The sequence below is a fragment of the Equus przewalskii genome, chromosome 26 (assembly GCF_037783145.1).
Source record: "Equus przewalskii isolate Varuska chromosome 26, EquPr2, whole genome shotgun sequence".
Taxonomy (NCBI): domain Eukaryota; kingdom Metazoa; phylum Chordata; class Mammalia; order Perissodactyla; family Equidae; genus Equus; species Equus przewalskii.
This window is the reverse complement of record NC_091856.1, coordinates 389844-407111: the sequence shown is the minus strand read 5'-3', so window position 1 is coordinate 407111 and position 17268 is coordinate 389844. Positions and strand designations below refer to the sequence as shown.

General features: G+C 40.6%; 1 long non-coding RNA gene across 1 annotated transcript; it reads right to left on the bottom strand.

Moving 5' to 3' along the window:
* Nucleotides 1-3691: 3691 nt before the first annotated feature.
* LOC139079555 (uncharacterized) lies at nucleotides 3692-6383 on the bottom strand. The gene is made up of 2 exons (XR_011533258.1): nucleotides 6024-6383; nucleotides 3692-5525 (listed from the first exon to the last, which is right to left on the bottom strand). It is a non-coding gene; the product is annotated as an uncharacterized lncRNA (long non-coding RNA).
* Between the last annotated feature and the right edge of the window lie 10885 nt (nucleotides 6384-17268).

Sequence of the window (17268 nt, the reverse complement as noted above, 5' to 3'; positions counted from 1 at the left end):
ATTCCATCTGTTCCCTCTTTTTTTTTGTGAGGAAGATTGGCCCTGAGCTAACATGCGTTGCCAATCTTCCTCTTTTTGCTTGAGGAGGATTGTCTCTGAGCCAATCTTCCTCTATTTTGTTTGTGGGATGCTGCTACAGCGTGGTGTGATGAGTAGTTTCTAGGTCTTCGCCTGGGATCTGAACCTGCAAACCCTGGGCTGCCAAAGTGGAGCACTCGAACTTAACCACTACGCCACTTGGCCAGCCATGTTCCCTATTTTTTTTTAAATCTCACATCAGCTGTGAACTGTCTTATTTGACTTCAGGTTGCCTGAGATGTTTTTGGCAAGCGTTCATGTTAAGGATGACAATAAACCAAATGTACTTGACCATTTTTCATTTGTCCCTCTTTCCCCTAAAACCACCACTCTCTTCCATGTCAACTCTTCTTTTCAGGGCCAGACTTCAATATGTGCCTTCCCAGAGCAATTTAACATCTCTCTTCTCACCCCACTTAGATCAAATGCCATCTTAGTCTGGTAGAAAGAGCTCTGAGCTGGAATCGAGGAGACTTGAGTTCTCTAGCTCTGTCACTGGTTGGCCATGTGATCTTGGGCAATAAAGTTTTCTCCATTGGTACATGAGTTGGACTAGATTCATTCATTCACTCATTCAACACATATTTATTGAATTTCTACTATGTGATCCAGTAGTGTGCTCAGTCTTGAGGAGACAGAAGTAAGACAGAGTCTCTGAACTAAAGTAGGTCCCATTTCAGTCGGGGAAGAATAGAGATACGCACAGGGTACTATGGGGGCAGAGAAGGATATCTAACCATCCTGGGGAAGGGGGTTGCTTGTCAGGGGGTGTTTCCCAGAAGAGATGATTAAGGCTTTGTTTGAGAAACCAAGAAAACGAGAATGTAGGGAAGGAGAAAAGGACAATCCAGGTAGTAGGAGCAACCTGTGTAAGGTGGTAGGGCAGAGAAAGCATGTCCCATTAGGGAAATTGAAGGTATTTCAGTGTGGCTGTAGTATTAGGTGGGGGCTGGGAAGCAGTAGGAGATGGACCTGTAAAGACAAGATCACAGAGGGCCCTGAATGTCAGACTAAGAAGCTGGAAATTTATCTTGAAGGTGATGGGAAATCATCAAAAGGTTTTGAGCAAGGAAGTGACAAGATCCAGTTTGTGTCTTGGAAAGAACACTCTGGCTATAGTGAGGGCAAAGAGATTGAAGGCAAGAGATTAGGTAGGGAACTCTTACTTTAGGTTAGGGAAAACAAAAGAGGCCTGAACCAAGGCAGTGATGGTGGGAATGGATTCAAGTAGAATTCCAAAGAAATAATTGATTGGACTTAGTTACCAGTGGGATGGGATGGAGGAGAGAGGGAGCTGAGAATGACTCCAGGTTTTCTGACTTGGAAAACTGGGTGTGTATGTTAGCACCATTTTACTGATATAGGGAACACAGACCAGGCAGCCAATTTAGGGTGGGGAGGTGATGTGTTCCATTTTAGACATTTGAATTTGAGGTTCCTGTGACAAGGAGAAACTAGGCAGGAGAGTTAGATACAGGGAACTGAAGCTGGGAGAGCAGTCTATGGGAGAGATGTAAATTTAACAGCTAGCAATATATATATAGCAGCTGAAACCATAAAAGGCTTAAAGATGACCTACTGATATGTAATAGTTGGCCCAGACAATGTGGTCAGCAGTGTTTTTTTTTAAAAACTTGAATGAGGGGCCACCCTGTGGTCTAGTGGTTAAGTTTGGCGTGTTCTGTTTGGCAGCCTGGGCTTGGTTTCCGATTGTGGACCTACACCACTTGTAGGTGGCCATGCTGTGGGGGTGACCCACATACAAAATAGAGGAAGACTGGCACAGATGTTAGCTCAGGGCAGAAAAAATATAAAAAATAAAAACAAAACAAAAACTTGAATGAGTAGCCAACATTGTAAAATTAGCAGGTTGTACATAATAATCAATATTTTGAGCTTAAAATCTGGCAACACCGGACTCTCATTCCCATTAAGTAAAGACCATTTAGAGCTAAGTAGCAGCGGTTCAGTTTGGAGTAGACATGTGCTCTCCAATTCACTGCAGTTCTCATCACGTTCTCATTGTTAATAGCAAGTCTAAGGGCTAGTTGCTGTTTATCATCATGCCTATGATTTTGTCCACTTGTCCATTTTCAGTCATTTGTATTATCTGCCTGGTATTTGAGTTTTCTCCCTCTGGATAAAGTTGAGTCCTGATGGGAAATAGAGAGGGCAGTACCTAATACCTACACTGTGCTAGTTAATTTACATTTATGGCAGGATAATTTACCAAGTTATTAATCACTGTCTCCTACTCCTTGCCTAAAGAGACACCCAGTAGGATAAAAATGTAACTGCTCTCTTCCAGGAATTCTAGGTTTCTTGTCTCATGGAATTGTTAATGGATTTTGTATTTTCTAGTCCTAAACCAAAGTTTCCAGACACCTGTTCAACAACCTTCTCCAAGCTCTTGTGTGAGAGAGGAATTTAATTTCACTGGGTGTTCTTGAGGAGAAGAGGAGGAGGTGCTGGGATGAAAGAAGTTGCCCAAGGATAACCATGGGTCCAGGGACTTGAGAAAAGAGACAGAGTGATGGGTTCCATGAGTGACAGGGTCTGTACAGAAGTCCACTAGGAGGCAGCAGGACTTCTGAGGGGACACTAACCATCTAGCACATAGTCTTGGGAACTGCAGCAAAAGATGCTGTTGTGCATGCTTGGCAAAGATGCTGTGGACCCACCTGCCTTTTTTTTTTTTTTTTATTGAGTTATTGATAGGTTACAATCTTGTGAAATTTCAGTTGTACATTAATGTTTGTCAGTCATGTTGTAGGTGCACCACTTCACCCTTTGTGCCCACCCCCCATCCCACCTTTCCCCTGGTATCCACTAAACTGTTCTTAGTCCATAATTTTAAATTCCTCATATGAGTGGAGTCATACACAGATTATCCTTCTCTCGCTGGCTTATTTCACTTAACATAATTCTCTCAAGGTCCATCCATGTTATTGCAAATGGAATGATTTTGTTCTGTTTTGCAGCTGAGTAGTATTCCATTGTATATATGTACCACATCTTCTCTATCCATTCGTCTGTTGCTGGACACTTAGGTTGCTTCCACGTCTTGGCTATTGTAAACAGTGCTGCAATAAACATTGGGGTGCATAGGACTTTTGGGATTTCTGACTTCAAGCTCTTTGGATAAATACCCAGTAGTGGGATGGCTGGATCGTATGGTAGTTCTATTTTTAATTTTTTGAGGAATCTCCATACTGTTTTCCATAGTGGCTGCACCAGTTTGCATTCCCACCAGCAGTGTATGAGGGTTCCTTTTTCTCCACAACCTCTCCAACATTTGTTGCTATTAGTTTTAGATATTTTTGTCGTTCTAACGGGTGTAAGGTGATATCTTAGTGTAGTTTTGATTTGCATTTCCCTGATGATCAGCAATGATGAGCATCTTTTCATGTGCCTATTGGCCATCAGTATATCTTCTTTGGAGAAATGTCTGTTCATGTCTCCAGCCCATTTTTTGATTGGGTTGTTTGATGTTTTGTGGTTGAGTTGCGAGAGTTCTTTATATATTAAGGGTATTAAGCCTTTGTCAGATATATGACTTGCAAATATTTTTTCCCAGTTAGTGGGTTGTTTTTTTGTTTCAATCCTGTTTTCATTTGCCTTGAAGAAGCTTTTTAATCTGATGAAGTCCCATTTGTTTATTCTTTCTATTGTTTCCCTTCTCTGAGAAGGCATGGTGTCCGAAAAGATCCTTTTAATACTGATGTCAAAGAGTGTACTGCCTACGTTTTCTTCCAGAAGCCTTATGGTTTCAGGTCTCACCTTTAGGTCTTTGATCCATTTTGAGTTTATTTTGGTGAATGGTGAAAAAGAATGGTCAATTTTCATTCTTTTACATGTGGCTTTCCAGTTTTCCCAGCACCATTTGTTGAAAAGACTTTCTTTTCTCCATTGTATGCCCTCAGCTCCTTTGTCAAAGATAAGGTGTCCATGGACCCACCTGCCTTTGAATGGACTATATAGGTCTAGATCATGACAGACTCAAGACCTGAGATTCTTTCCTAAATGTTTTTTTTTGGTCAGTGTATATCGTGTTAAAGAGTGAAAAAACTCCCCTAGTCATGATTAATATTGGATGTCTTCCAACTCTAGTAAACGGGAGTTTTGAGCCAGATTTAATTTAATTTAGAAAAAAGTAATGTGATGTTTCTTGCTCCTCAGTGTTGTGGGATGAAGATGTTATATGCTAACATTTATTATTCCACTTAATCTTTACAACTCTTTGAAGTAGGTATTCTTATCTCCTTTCACATAAGGGGAAACTGAGGCACAGTAAAGTTAATATATGTTAACTATATATTTTCTCTCTCTATATATATATCTCCTAGGAAGCAGAGCCAGGGATTGATAACCCCAATCATTTGGATATATGTGACATAAAATAAAATCCAACAGATGTAAACACAATGGGAATGTACTGATTTATAACTGAACAGTCCAGGAGTAGGACTGGCTTCAGGTAGTAGGACTGATGTAGGCACTCAACTCAATGTCATCAGGATTCAGTTTCTATTTCTTGGCTCTCTGTCTTCTGTGCTGATTTATTCTAAGGTTTTGTGTGGTAGCAGGTTCAAGTGAAGCTGAAAATGTGGTGTTGCTCTGACAATCTTGTGCCTTATGGGTTCCAGTTGGTTGGTTAGGTATCCATCACTGAACTACTCACTGAACTGCTCACAGGGGAATAGAACGCTTCTTTTGACAGGTCTGAGTCACATATACACCCTTGCAGTAAGGAAGTGGAGGCAAGAGCACTCCACCTGCTCGTGCACTGAGACTGAAGAAATGGGTAGTTCCTCCAGAGGACATTGACATACTTTTTCCAGAAAGATGCATGCGTGCTGGCATCAAAACAAAACGAAATAAAACAAAACAGATGTCCACTAGAGCCCTCTCTAACTACCCCATTCTGGCTTCAGGCCCAGTGCATCGTTACCCTTTTGGGATCTGAGGCTTAAGTTGAAGTGTGAATGCAGATCCTCTGGAGGCTGGGGAAGGGGCTGGATGGGGCCCAGGGCAGAGATTTTGAAGGGGGGAATCTATGAGAGACTCAGACATCTGTGTGGATAGGCCATTCAATGACCTAGCCTCTCAGTTCCTGGACCTTTTCATCTCAGTCCTTTATCTCTGCTCTCATTCATCTGTGGCCACACCTGAAGCCTCATCATCAGGAACTGCTCTGCCTTCTGAAATAATACAGTCTGGGATCCCACCTTCTGACTTCAACCTCCAGATTTGTCCTAAAGAGGCCAGTTCTTTAACCTTGTCCAGTCCATTGATTCTTCCACTTTTCCCTGTCCATGAGCAACCTGTTGCCTTTATTTTCTCCCTCTCCATGATCGACTTCATGGTCCATCAACATAAATACTTCGCAATTCGTTCTCCTTTCATTTGCCCTCTGCCAGATTTGCCCTCTAGGAAGCAGCTCAACCCTGTTGGAAAAAATCACACTTATGGGTAAGTTCGTGCCAAATGCATGGTCTACCACTAAAGGCCAGCTCCATCAGTACTTGAAAAGCACTTATTCACGCATTCCGTTTATTAAGTGCCTGCTATGTGCTAGGCATTGTTTTAAGTATTTGGGATACATGGGTGATCAAAACAGGCAAAGCTTCCTGGCCATGGAACTTACGTCATTTATTCCTTAGTAAATCCTCCCACCCTACGCAAAGTCAATTCTAACCTTCTTCTCTTTCCTCCACTTCTCTTTTCCTCGCGCCTAGCAGATGCGGCAGACTTCCACTTTTCAGAGGAGCCAGAAGCCATCAGATGGGGACTTTTCGTTATCAAAAACCACTGCGTGCGACCTCCTTCCTTCCTTCCACAGTTAAAGGTGTCCCCCTGGAGGCCTTCCTCGACCCTCCTAAGCTAGGATGGCGCCCTTATCCTCCCCTCCCCCAGCAGCACTTGCCACGCCAGATTGCACTCACGTCGTCGTTCCCGGAGGGCAGGGACTCAGCCCGCTCGCCTCTCGGACCCGGCCCGCGGCGCGGGGTGTGCGGTCAGGGCTCCGCGCGCGCTCCGGGCGGGCCGCTCCGGCCCGGCGCCCCAGCGCCGTCTCCTCAGGCTTCCCTGGTGGCTGCCTCGCGGGGCCTCCCCTCAGGACGCCGAAGTTAGCCCCCTCCGCTGCCCGAGACCAGCGCTGGGCCCTGCGGCTCACAGCCGAGGTTCGCGCGGGCCCTTCCGCGGCGGGACTCGCCGGCTTCGGCCACGGGGCCTCCGGCTGGGGCGCCTGCGCCCGGGACCGGCCGCGCAGCCTCCGAGCGTCGACCTCGGCCGCGGCCCCGGCCTCCGAAGCCGCCGCCCTCGCCGGCCGCTCTTCTCCTTGTGCCGCGCCTCCCCGCCGGCCTCCCCTCCCCAGGACCCCTTCCGTCGGGTCGCCGAGTTAAGGGCCCAGGCCGGCAACCCCGCTCCCGTCCGCGCGCGGGCTGGGCAGGGCCTGTCCACCGCCCCTGGGCGGCCCAGGGGCCCGCAAGTGCCGGGACTGGTCGACGGACAGTGAGCCTCGCGGAAGCGCCGCTCCGGCGGCTCAGGTTCTCAGCTCTGCGGGCAGGGCCGGCATCCGCAGAGGGAGGGGCCCGCGGCCCCAGGGAAGCTGCTCCATGGGACACGACGGGGCCGCGGGCGGCCGTGCGGCGGCGGCGGCAGCCCGCGCAGGCCCTCAGGGCGGCCGCAGCTCCGGAAGCCCGCAGGTGGGCGGCCCCGGGCACGCGCGGCGGCCGGCTCCTCCCAGGGCGGGAGGGCCGAGCAGCTGGGCGGGTCCCGGGCTTGCACCTTCCCGCCTTTCCTGAGGGAGCGCCGTGTCCAGGCCCTGCGAGGGCCTGGCTGTGTCCCGCCGGAGGTGGGAGGAAATGTTGCTTTTCTTTTAAAACAGTTTTTCCCCTTATGATAGTATTATATACTGAATTTCGAAGACAGGAAGACAGAGCCACCTTTTCTTAGGATATCGATCTCTTACTCATGGCTCCCTATTTTTTTTTTTTCCTTTGGTGAGGAAGATTGTCCCTGAGCTAACATCTGTTGCCAATCTTCCTCTTTTTGCTTGAGGAAGATTGTCCCTGAGCTAGCATCTGTGCCAATCTTTCTCTATTTTGTATGTGGGACACTGTCACAGCATGGCTTGATGGGTAATGTAGGTCTGTGCCTGGGATCCGAACCTGTGAACCCCAGGCTGCCAAAGTGGAGTGTGCAAACCCAACCACTACACCACCAGGCTGGCCCCTATTTTTTAAAAAATATATTTTTAAAAATTGAGATATAATTCCCTTTCCATAGAATTCACCTCTTTGAAGTGTACAATTCGGTAGTTTTAGGTATTCCTAAGGTTGTGCAATCATCACCACTATCTAATTTCAAAACATTTTAATCATCTCAACAAGAGAAGTACCCATTATCATACTTCTCATTCCTGCCTTCCCCCAGCCCTTGGCAACCGCTAATCTGCTTTCTTTCTGTATGTATTTGCCTGTTCTGGCTAGCTCGTATAAATGGAATCATTCAATATATGTGACTTCTTTACATAGCATAAGATTTTAAAATTTCATCCATATGGTAGCATATATCAGTACTTCATTCCTTTTTATGGCTGAATAATATTCCATTGTATGGAAACACCACATTTGGTTTTTCCATTCATCAGTTGGTGGACATTTCAATTGTTTCCATCTTTTGGTTATTATGATTAATTCTGTTTATAAACATTCATGTATAAGTTTTTGTGGGAATATATGTTTTCATTTTTCTTGGGTATGTACTTTGGAGTGAAATTGTTGGGTCATATGATAATTCTATGTTTAACTTTTTGAGGAACCCAAAACTATTTTCCAAAGTAGCCACACCATTTTACATTACTCAGCAATGTACAAGGGTTACCTAATGATCGATGACATTGAGATCTTCTCAGGTGCTTGTTGGCTAATTATATATCTTATACTTTGGTAAAATTTATATTCATGTCCATTGCCTATTTTAAAATTGGGTAGATTATCTTTTTGTTGTTGAGTTTTAAGAGTTTAAAAAATGTATTCTGGACACTTATAAATATATGATTTGCAAATATTTTCTCCCATTCTATGTTATCTTTTCACTCTCTCAATAGTGTCCTTTGAAGCACAAAAGTTTTTAATTTTGATAAAGTCTAATTTACCTAATTTTTCTTTGGTTGCTCTCACATTTGGCATCATATCTAAGAATCCATTGCCTAATCCCAGATCATGAAGATTTACCCCTGTGTTTTCTTCTAAGAGTTTTTTTTTTTTTAAAGGTTGGCACCTGGGCTAACAACTGTTGTCAATCTTTTTTTTTTCTGCTTTATCTCCCAAACCCCCTCCCCCCTGCACACAGTTGTATATCTTAGTTGCAGGTCCTTCTAGTTGTGGGATGTGGGACGCTGCTTCACCGTGGCCTGACGAGCGGTGCCATGTCCGCGCCCAGGACCCGAACCCTGGGCCGCCGCAGCGGAGCGCGCGAACTTAACCACTCGGCCGCGGAGCCAGCCCCTCTTCTAAGAGTTTTATGGTTTTATAAAGCTCTTATATTTAGGTCTTTGATCCATTTTTATGTCATTTTTAAAAACGAATCAATTTTTATTGAGATATAATTGACATATAGCATTGTATTAGCTTTAGGCCTAGACTTCATGTTTGTTTTGTGATAAAATACGCATAACATAATATTTATCATTTTAACCATTTGTAAGTGTAAAATTCAGATTCAGGCATTAGATACATTCAAAATGTTGTGTAATCATCACCACTATCTATACCTAAAACTTTTTCATTATCCCCAATGTAAACTCCGTGCCCATTAAATAAGAACTCCATCCTCCCTCCCTCCCCCAGCAACTGGTAACCTCTATTCTACTTTCTGTTCCTATGAATTTGCTTATTCTGGATACCTATCTAAGTAGATTCATGCAATATTTGCCCAATTGTGTGCCTGGCTAATTTAAGTTAGCATAATGTTTCTAAGGTTCATCCATGTAGCATATATAAAAAATTTCATTTCTTTTTATGGCTGATGGGTTTCATTGTATGTATTTACTATATTTTGCTTATTCATTTATCTGTTGATGGAAACGGGCTATTTGCACCTTTTGGTTATTGTGAATAATGCTGCCATGAACATTGGTGTGCAAATAGGTGTTCAAGTCCCTGCTTTCAATTCATTTTGAATTGAAGCTGCACTATTTACGTTCCTACCAGCGATACAAGAGGGTTCCAATTTCCCCACATCCTCATGAACACTTCTTATTTCCTGTTTTTTTTTTTTTTTTTTTAAGTTATACCTATCCTACTAGGTGAAAGGGTATCTCATTGTAGTTTTGATTTGCATTTCCCTCAGCTAACAAAGCTGAGCATGTTTTCATGTGCATATTGACTATTTGTTCAGGGCTCCTTGAAATTCCATGTTATTCTGAGGATGGCTTTTCCATTTCTGCAAAAAAGAGTGGAAATTTTGATAGAGACCATGTTGAATCTGCAGGTCACTTTCGGTAATGCTGACATCTTAAAAATGTTAAGACTTCCTATCCATGAACATGGGATATTGTTCCATTTATTTAGCTCTTCTTTAATTTCATTCAACAACGTTTTGTATTTTTCAGCATACGAGTCCTTTCCTTGGGTAGATTTATTCCTAAGTATTTTATACTTTTATATAGTATTGTAAATGGAATTGCTTTCTTAATTTCGTTTTTGGATAATTCATTTGTGGTACATAGAGAAACACAACAATTCTTGTGTGTTGATCTTGTACCTTGCAACTTTGTTGAATTCATTTGTTAGTTCCACTAGCTTTCTTGTGGGTTCTTTGGAATTTTCTACATATAGAATTATGTCAACTGTGAGTAGATATGGTTTCACCTTTTTCTTTCCAATTTGGGTGGCTTCTATTTCTTTTTCTTCCCTGATGGCTCTGGCTAGATCTTCCAGTACCATGTTGAATAGCAGTGGTGAAGGTGGGCATCTTTGTCTTGTTCCTGATCTTGTATTGGTCAGGGTTCTCCAGAAAACAGAACCAGTAGGATATATATATATATATATATATATATATATATATATATATATGTGTGTGTGTGTGTGTGTGTGTGTGTGTGTGTGTGTGTGTGTGTGTGTATAAAACAAACCAATAAGATATGTATAAAATAAAGAGATTTATTATAAGGAATTGGCTCACAATTATGGAGGCTGGCAAATCTGAAGATCTGTTGGGTGAGTCGGCAAACTGGAGATCTAGAAGAGCTGATGGTTTAGTTCCAGTCTGAGTCCAAAGGGCTGAGAACCAGGAATGCCAGTGATATAGTTCTACTCCAAAGGCTTGCAGATTCGAGATCCAGGAGTAGCTGATGTTTCAGTTCAAGTCCGAAGGCAGGAGAAAGGTTGATGTTCCAGTTCAAAGGCTGTCAGGCAGGAAGAATTTCCTCTTATTCTGAGCAGGGTCAGCCCTTTTGTTCTATCCAGGCCTTCAACTGATTGAATGAGGCCCACCCTCATTAGAGAGGGAAATCTACTTCACTCATTCTACTGATTTAAATGTTAATCTCATCCAAAAACATACCCTCATAGAAACACCTGGAATAATGTTTGACCAAATATCTAGGCACCCTCTGGCTCAGTCATATTGACGTAGGAAATTAACCATCGTGGTGTTTTTCAAGGAATTTTTCCCTTTCTTCTAGGTTATCTAGTTTGTTGATGTACAATTGTTCATAGTGTTCTATTATAATCCTTTTTATCCTTATAAGGTTGGTAGTATTGTCTCCACTTTGACTTCTGATGTTAGTAATTTGTCTTTTCTTTTTTTTTCTTAGTTAATCTAGCTAAAGGTTTGTCAATTTTTCCACCTTTACAAACAACCAACTTTTGGTTTTATTGATTTTTTTTCTATATTCTATTTTATTAATTTCTGATCTAGTCTTTATTATTTCCTTCCTTCTGCTTACTTTGGGTTACTTTGCTCTTTTTCTAGTTTCTAAGGTATGAAGGTTGTTGATTTAAGTTTTTTTTTTTAAAATGTAGGCGTTTATAGCTATAAATTTCCCTATGAGCACTGCTTTCATTGCATCTGATAAGTTTTGGTATGTTGTATTTTTGTTTTTGTTTTTGTTTTGTTGTTGTTTTTAAATATTTTATTTTTCCTTTTTCTCCCCAAAGCCCCCTGGCACATAGTTGTGTATTTTCAGTTGTGGGTCCTTCTAGTTGTGGCATGTGGGACACTGCCTCAGCATGGCTTGATGAGTGGTGCCATGTCCGTGCCCAGGATTCAAACTGGTGAAACCCTGGGCCACCAAAGTGAAGCACATGAACTTAACCACTCAGCCATGGGGCCAGTCCCTGTATTTTTGTTTTCACTTGTCTATAAGTATTTTCTAATTTCTCTTGGTATTTTTTTCTTTGATCTATTGGTTATTTAACTGTATGTTGTTTAATTTCTACATATTTGTGAATTTCCAACTTCCCTTTTTTCCCCAAATTCCCTTTTAATAATGATTTTTTTCATTTCATTGTCATCACAGAATATACTTTGTATGATTTCAATCCTTTCAAGTTTATTAATACTTTTTTAGGGCTTAATATGTGGTCTAATTTGGAGATGTCCCATGTGTACTTGAAAAGAATGTGTATTTTACTGTTATTGGATGGAGTTCTCTAGATGTCTGTTAGGTCTACTTGATTTATAGTGTTGTTCAAATCTCCTGTTTCCTTGTTAATATTCAGCCTAGTTGTTCTATACATTACTGAAAGTGAGGTATTGAAATCTCCTGTTATTATTGTTGCATTTCCTATTTCTCCCTTCAATTGTGTCAGTATTTGCTTCATGTATTTGGGGTTTTGTTGTTAGGTACATATATGTTTATAATTGCTATAGCTTCTTAATGGATTGACTCTTATCATTATAAAATGTTCTTTTTTTTGTCTCGTAACAATTTTTCTTTTAAAATCTTATTTTGTCTGATATTGGTATAGCCACTCTAGAACTTTCTTTTGGTTACTATTTGCACAGTATACCTGTTTTAGTCCTTTTACTTTTAACTTATTTATGTCTTCGAATACAAAGTATGTTTCTTGTAGACAGCATAAAGTTGGATGCTTTAAATCCATTTTTCCAATCTCTGCCTTTTAATTGGAGAGTTTAATCCATTCATATTTAATGTAATTATTGATACAGTAGGATTTATGCCTACTATTTTACTGTTACTTTTTTATATTTCTTATGTAGTTTTTATAGTATTTTTTAAAAAAAATTTAAAATTTTTCCTTCATCTCTCCAAAGCCCCCCAGTACATAGTTGTATATCTTAGTTGTGGGTCCCTCTAGTTGTGGCATGTGGGACACCGCCTCAGCATGGCTTGATGAGTGGTGCTAGGTCTGTGCCCAGGATTTGAACCGACAAAACCCTGGGCCACTGATCAGAGTGTGTGAACTTAACCATTCAGCCATGGGGCCAGCCCCCTTATGTATTTTTGACATACAATTTTATATTAGTTTCAGGTGTACAACATAGTGATTCAGCATTTATATACGTTATGAAATGATCACCATGGTAAGTCTAGTAACCATCTGTCACCATACAAAGTTATTACAGTATTATTGACTATATTCTCTATATTGTACATTATGTGCCTGTGATTTATTTATTTTATAACTGGAAGTTTGTACACTTTAATCCCTTTCACCTGTTTCCCCCATCCTCCCAGCCCCCTCCTCTCTGGCAACCACCAGTTTGTTTTTTGTATCTATGAGTTTGTTTCTGTTTTGTTTTGTTTGTTTTGTTTTGTTTTTTAGATTCCATATATAAGTGAAATCATATGGCATTAGTCTTTCTCTGTCTAACTTGTTTTACTTAGCATAATACCCTCTAGGGCCATCCATGTGGTCGCACATGGCAAGATTTCATTCTTTGTTATGGCTGAGTAATATTCCATTGTATTTATATACCACATCATCTTTATCTGTTCATCTATTGATGGACACTTAATTTGTTTCCATATCTTGGCTAATGTAAATAATGCTGCAATGAACATAGAGGTGCATACAGTCATGCATTGCTTAATGATGGGGATATGTTCTGAGAAATGCATTGGTAGGCAATTTTGTCATTGTGTGAACATCAGAGTGCTCTGAAGGGGAACAAAATTTGCCACCCCAAAATGTGTCTCTCTAATGTGAGAATTATTTTAAGCTGATTATTTTTAAGAAACAAAAGATTCAGAAAGTTTTTCTTCTTAAATCCCCCTTAGCTGCCTAAAATAATTCAGATAAAAAGACCTGTTGCAGGAAGTGAGCTATCATCTTAGCATAACATGAACTAGGTGGTAGACAGGGAGGAACCTAGAAAAGCCTGTTTATTGGGCTCCCCTCTGTGTTCTTCTGTTTCTGTGTGGTCAAACACTTTTTTTCCCTACGTATGCTCCTTTTGGCATACCTGTGAATTGCCTTCCTTCTCTTTGAAGTCCCTGACTCGCCCTATCCCCAACATCTTCTTTTGTCTTCAGCTGAGGATGGTATTTAAGGTGAGAGCTTTGGCCATTTGGGGAGTTACTCAGTTGTCCTGAGTTTCTCCCATATATACGAGTTATTAAACTTTTGTTTGTTTTTCTGTTAATCTGTCTCATGTCAATTTAATTCTTAAACCAGCCAGGAGAACCGAGACAGGTAGAGGAAAATTTCTTTCTCCTCTGTAGTACCTACATAAACCCAAATGGGATAGCCTAGTACACACATAGGCTATATGGTACTAATCTTACAATACCACCATCATATATGCGGTATGTTGTTGACCGAATGTCATTATGTGGCACATGACTGTATATCTTTTTGAATTAGTGTTTTTGTTTTCTTTGGATAAGTACCCAGAAGGAATTATTGGATTGTATGGTAGTTCTATTTTTAACTTTTTGAGGGACCGTCACACTGTTTTCCATAGTGGCTGCCCCAATTTACATTCTCACCAACAGTGTATGAGGATTCCCCTTTCTCCACATCCTTGCCAACACTTTTATTTATTGTCCTTTTGATAATAGCCATTCTGACAAGCATGAGGTGATATTGTGATTTTGATTTGCATTTCCCTGATGAGTACTGACGTTGAGCATCTTTTCATGTGTCTGTTTGCCATCTGTATATCTTCTTTGGAAAAATGTCTATTCAGGTCCTCTGCCCACTTTTTAATCAGTTTTTTTTTTTTTTTTTTTTTTGCTATTGAGATCTTTACATATTTTGGATATTAACCCTTTATTGGATATGTCATTTGCAAATATTTTCTCCCATTCAGTAGGTTGCCTTTTCATTTTTCTTATGGTTACCTTCACTGTGCAAAAGCATTTTAGCTTATTTTTGCTTTTGCCTGAGGAGATAGGTCCATAAAAATATTGCTAAGACCAATGTCAAAAAGCTGACTGCCTACGTTTTCTTTTAGGAGTTTTATGGTTTCAGGTCTTACAGTTAAGTCTTTAATACATTCTGAGTTTATTTTTGTATGTGGTGTAAGAAAGTGGTCCAGCTTCATTCTTTTGCGTGTAGCTGTCCAGTTTTCCCAGCACCCTTTACTGAAGAAACTGTCTTTCCCCCATTGTATGTTCTTGCCTCCTTTGTCTTGCATGAATTAACCTTATACATGTGGATTTATTTCTGGGCTCTCTATTCTGTCCCATTGATCTATGTGTCTGTTTTTGTGACACTACCATGCAGTTTTGATTAGTATAGCTTTGTACTATAGTTTGAAGTTGGGGAGCATGATACCTCCAGCTTTGGCACTTTGTCATTTCTTTTACTATATCTTTGAGTTATTTTCATAGTGATTGCCTTGGGGACTGTAATTATCATAACTTATCTTAATTAATTTATTCTAATAAACCTTGTCTTTATCTTATTTTATTTTATCTTTATCTTAATACATCTTACTTTATGATGGTCTAGTTTGGACTAGTACCAATGCAATTTCAATAGTCTATGAAAACTTTGCTCCTATATAGCTCCATTTCCTTCCCCCTCCTTTGTGTTCTCATGGGCGTACAAATTACCTCTTTATACATTGTTTGCCCGTCAACACATATTTATCATTATTTCTTTATGCAGGCATCTATTTTTTAAATTAAGATTATGATAGTTTACAACCTTGTGAAATTTCAGTTGTACATTATTGTTAGTCATGTTGTGGGTACACCACTTCACCCTTTGTGCCCTCCCCCCACCTCCCCTTTCCCCTGGTAACTACCGATCAGTTCTCCTTGTCTATGTGTTAACTTCCACCTATGAGTGGAGTCATACAGAGTTCGTCTTTCTCTGTCTGGCTTATTTCACTTAACATAATACCCTCAAGGTCCGCCCACGGTATTGTGAATGGGACGATTTTGTCCTTTTTTATGGCTGAGTAGTATTCCATTGTGTATATATACCATATCTTCTGTATCCGATCATCAGTTGCTGGGCATTTAGGTTGGTTCCACGTCTTGGCTATTGTAAATAATGCTGCGATGAACATAGGGGTGCATGGAACTCTTGGAATTGGTGATTTCAGGTTCTTAGGATAGATACCCCGTAGTGGGATGGCTGGGTCATAAGGTATTTCTATTTTTAACTTTTTGAGAAATCTCCATACTGTTTTCCATAGTGGCTGCACCAGTTTGCATTCCCACCAACAGTGTATGAGGGTTCCTTTTTCTCCATAACTCTCCAACATTTGTCACTTTTTATTTTGGATATTTTTGCCATTCTAACGGGTGTAAGGTGATATCTTAGTGTAGTTTTGATTTGCATTTCCCTGATGATTAGTGATGATGAGCATCTTTTCATGTGTCTATTGGCCATCTGTATATCTTCTTTGGAGAAATGTCTATTCATGTCCCCTGCCCATTTTTTGATCGGGTTGTTTGATCTTTTGTTGTTGAGCTGTGTGAGTTCTTTATATATTATGGAGATTAACCCTTTGTCAGATAAGTAACTTGTAAATATTTTTTCCCAATTAGTGGGCTGTTTTTTTGTTTCAATCCTGTTTTCCCTTGCCTTGAAGAAGCTCTTTAGTCTGATGAAGTCCGGTTTGTTTATTCTTTCTATTGTTTCCCTTGTCTGAGAAGACATGGTGTCCAAAAAGATCCTTTTGAAACTGATGTCAAAGAGTGTACTGCCTATATTCTCTTCTAGAAGACGTATTGTTTCAGGCCTAATTTTTAGGTCTTTGATTCATTTTGAGTTTATTTTTGTGAATGGTGAAAAAGAACGGTCAATTTTCATTCTTTTACATGTGGCTTTCCAGTTTTCCCAGCACCATTTGTTGAAGATACTTTCTTTTCTCCCTTGTAGGCCCTCAGCTCCTTTGTCGAAGATTAGCTGTCCATAGATGTGTGGTTTTGTTTCTCTGCTTTCAATTCTGTTCCATTGATTTGTGCACCTGTTTTTGTACCAGTACCATGCTGTTTTGATTACTGTAGCTTTGTAGTGTGTTTTGAAATGAGGAATTGTGGTGCCTCCAGCTTTGTTCTTCTTTCTCAGGATTGCTTTAGAAATTCGGGGTCTTTAGTTGCCCCATATGAATTTCAGGATTCTTTGTTCGATTTCTGTAGAGAATGTCATTGGGATTCTGATTGGGATAGCATTGAATCTGTAGATTGCTTTAGGTAGTATGGACATTTTAACTATGTTTATTCTTCCAGTCCACGTGCATGGAATGTCTTTCCATCTCTTTATGTCGTCATCAATTTCTTTCAAGAAAGTCTTGTAGTTTTCGTTGTATAGATCTTTCACTTCCTTGGTTAAATTTATCCCAAGGTATTTTATTCTTTTCGTTGCGTTCGTGAATGGGATTGAGTTTTTGAGTTCTTTTCCTGTTAGTTCATTGTTAGCATATAGAAATGCTACTGATTTATGTATGTTGATTTTATACCCTGAAACTTTGCTGTAGCTGTTGATTGTTTCTAATAGTTTTCCTATGGATTCTTTGGGGTTTTCTACATATAAGATCATGTCGTCTGCAAACAGCGAGAGTTTTACTTCTTCAGTGCCTATTTGGATTCCTTTTATTTCTTTTTCCTGCTGAATTGCTCTGCCCAACACCTGCAGTACTATGTTGAATAGGAGTGGTGAAAGTGGGCACCCTTGTCTTGTTGCTGTCCTCCGAGGGATGGATTTCAGTTTTTCTCCGTTGAGTATCATGTTGGCTGTGGGTTTGTCATATGTG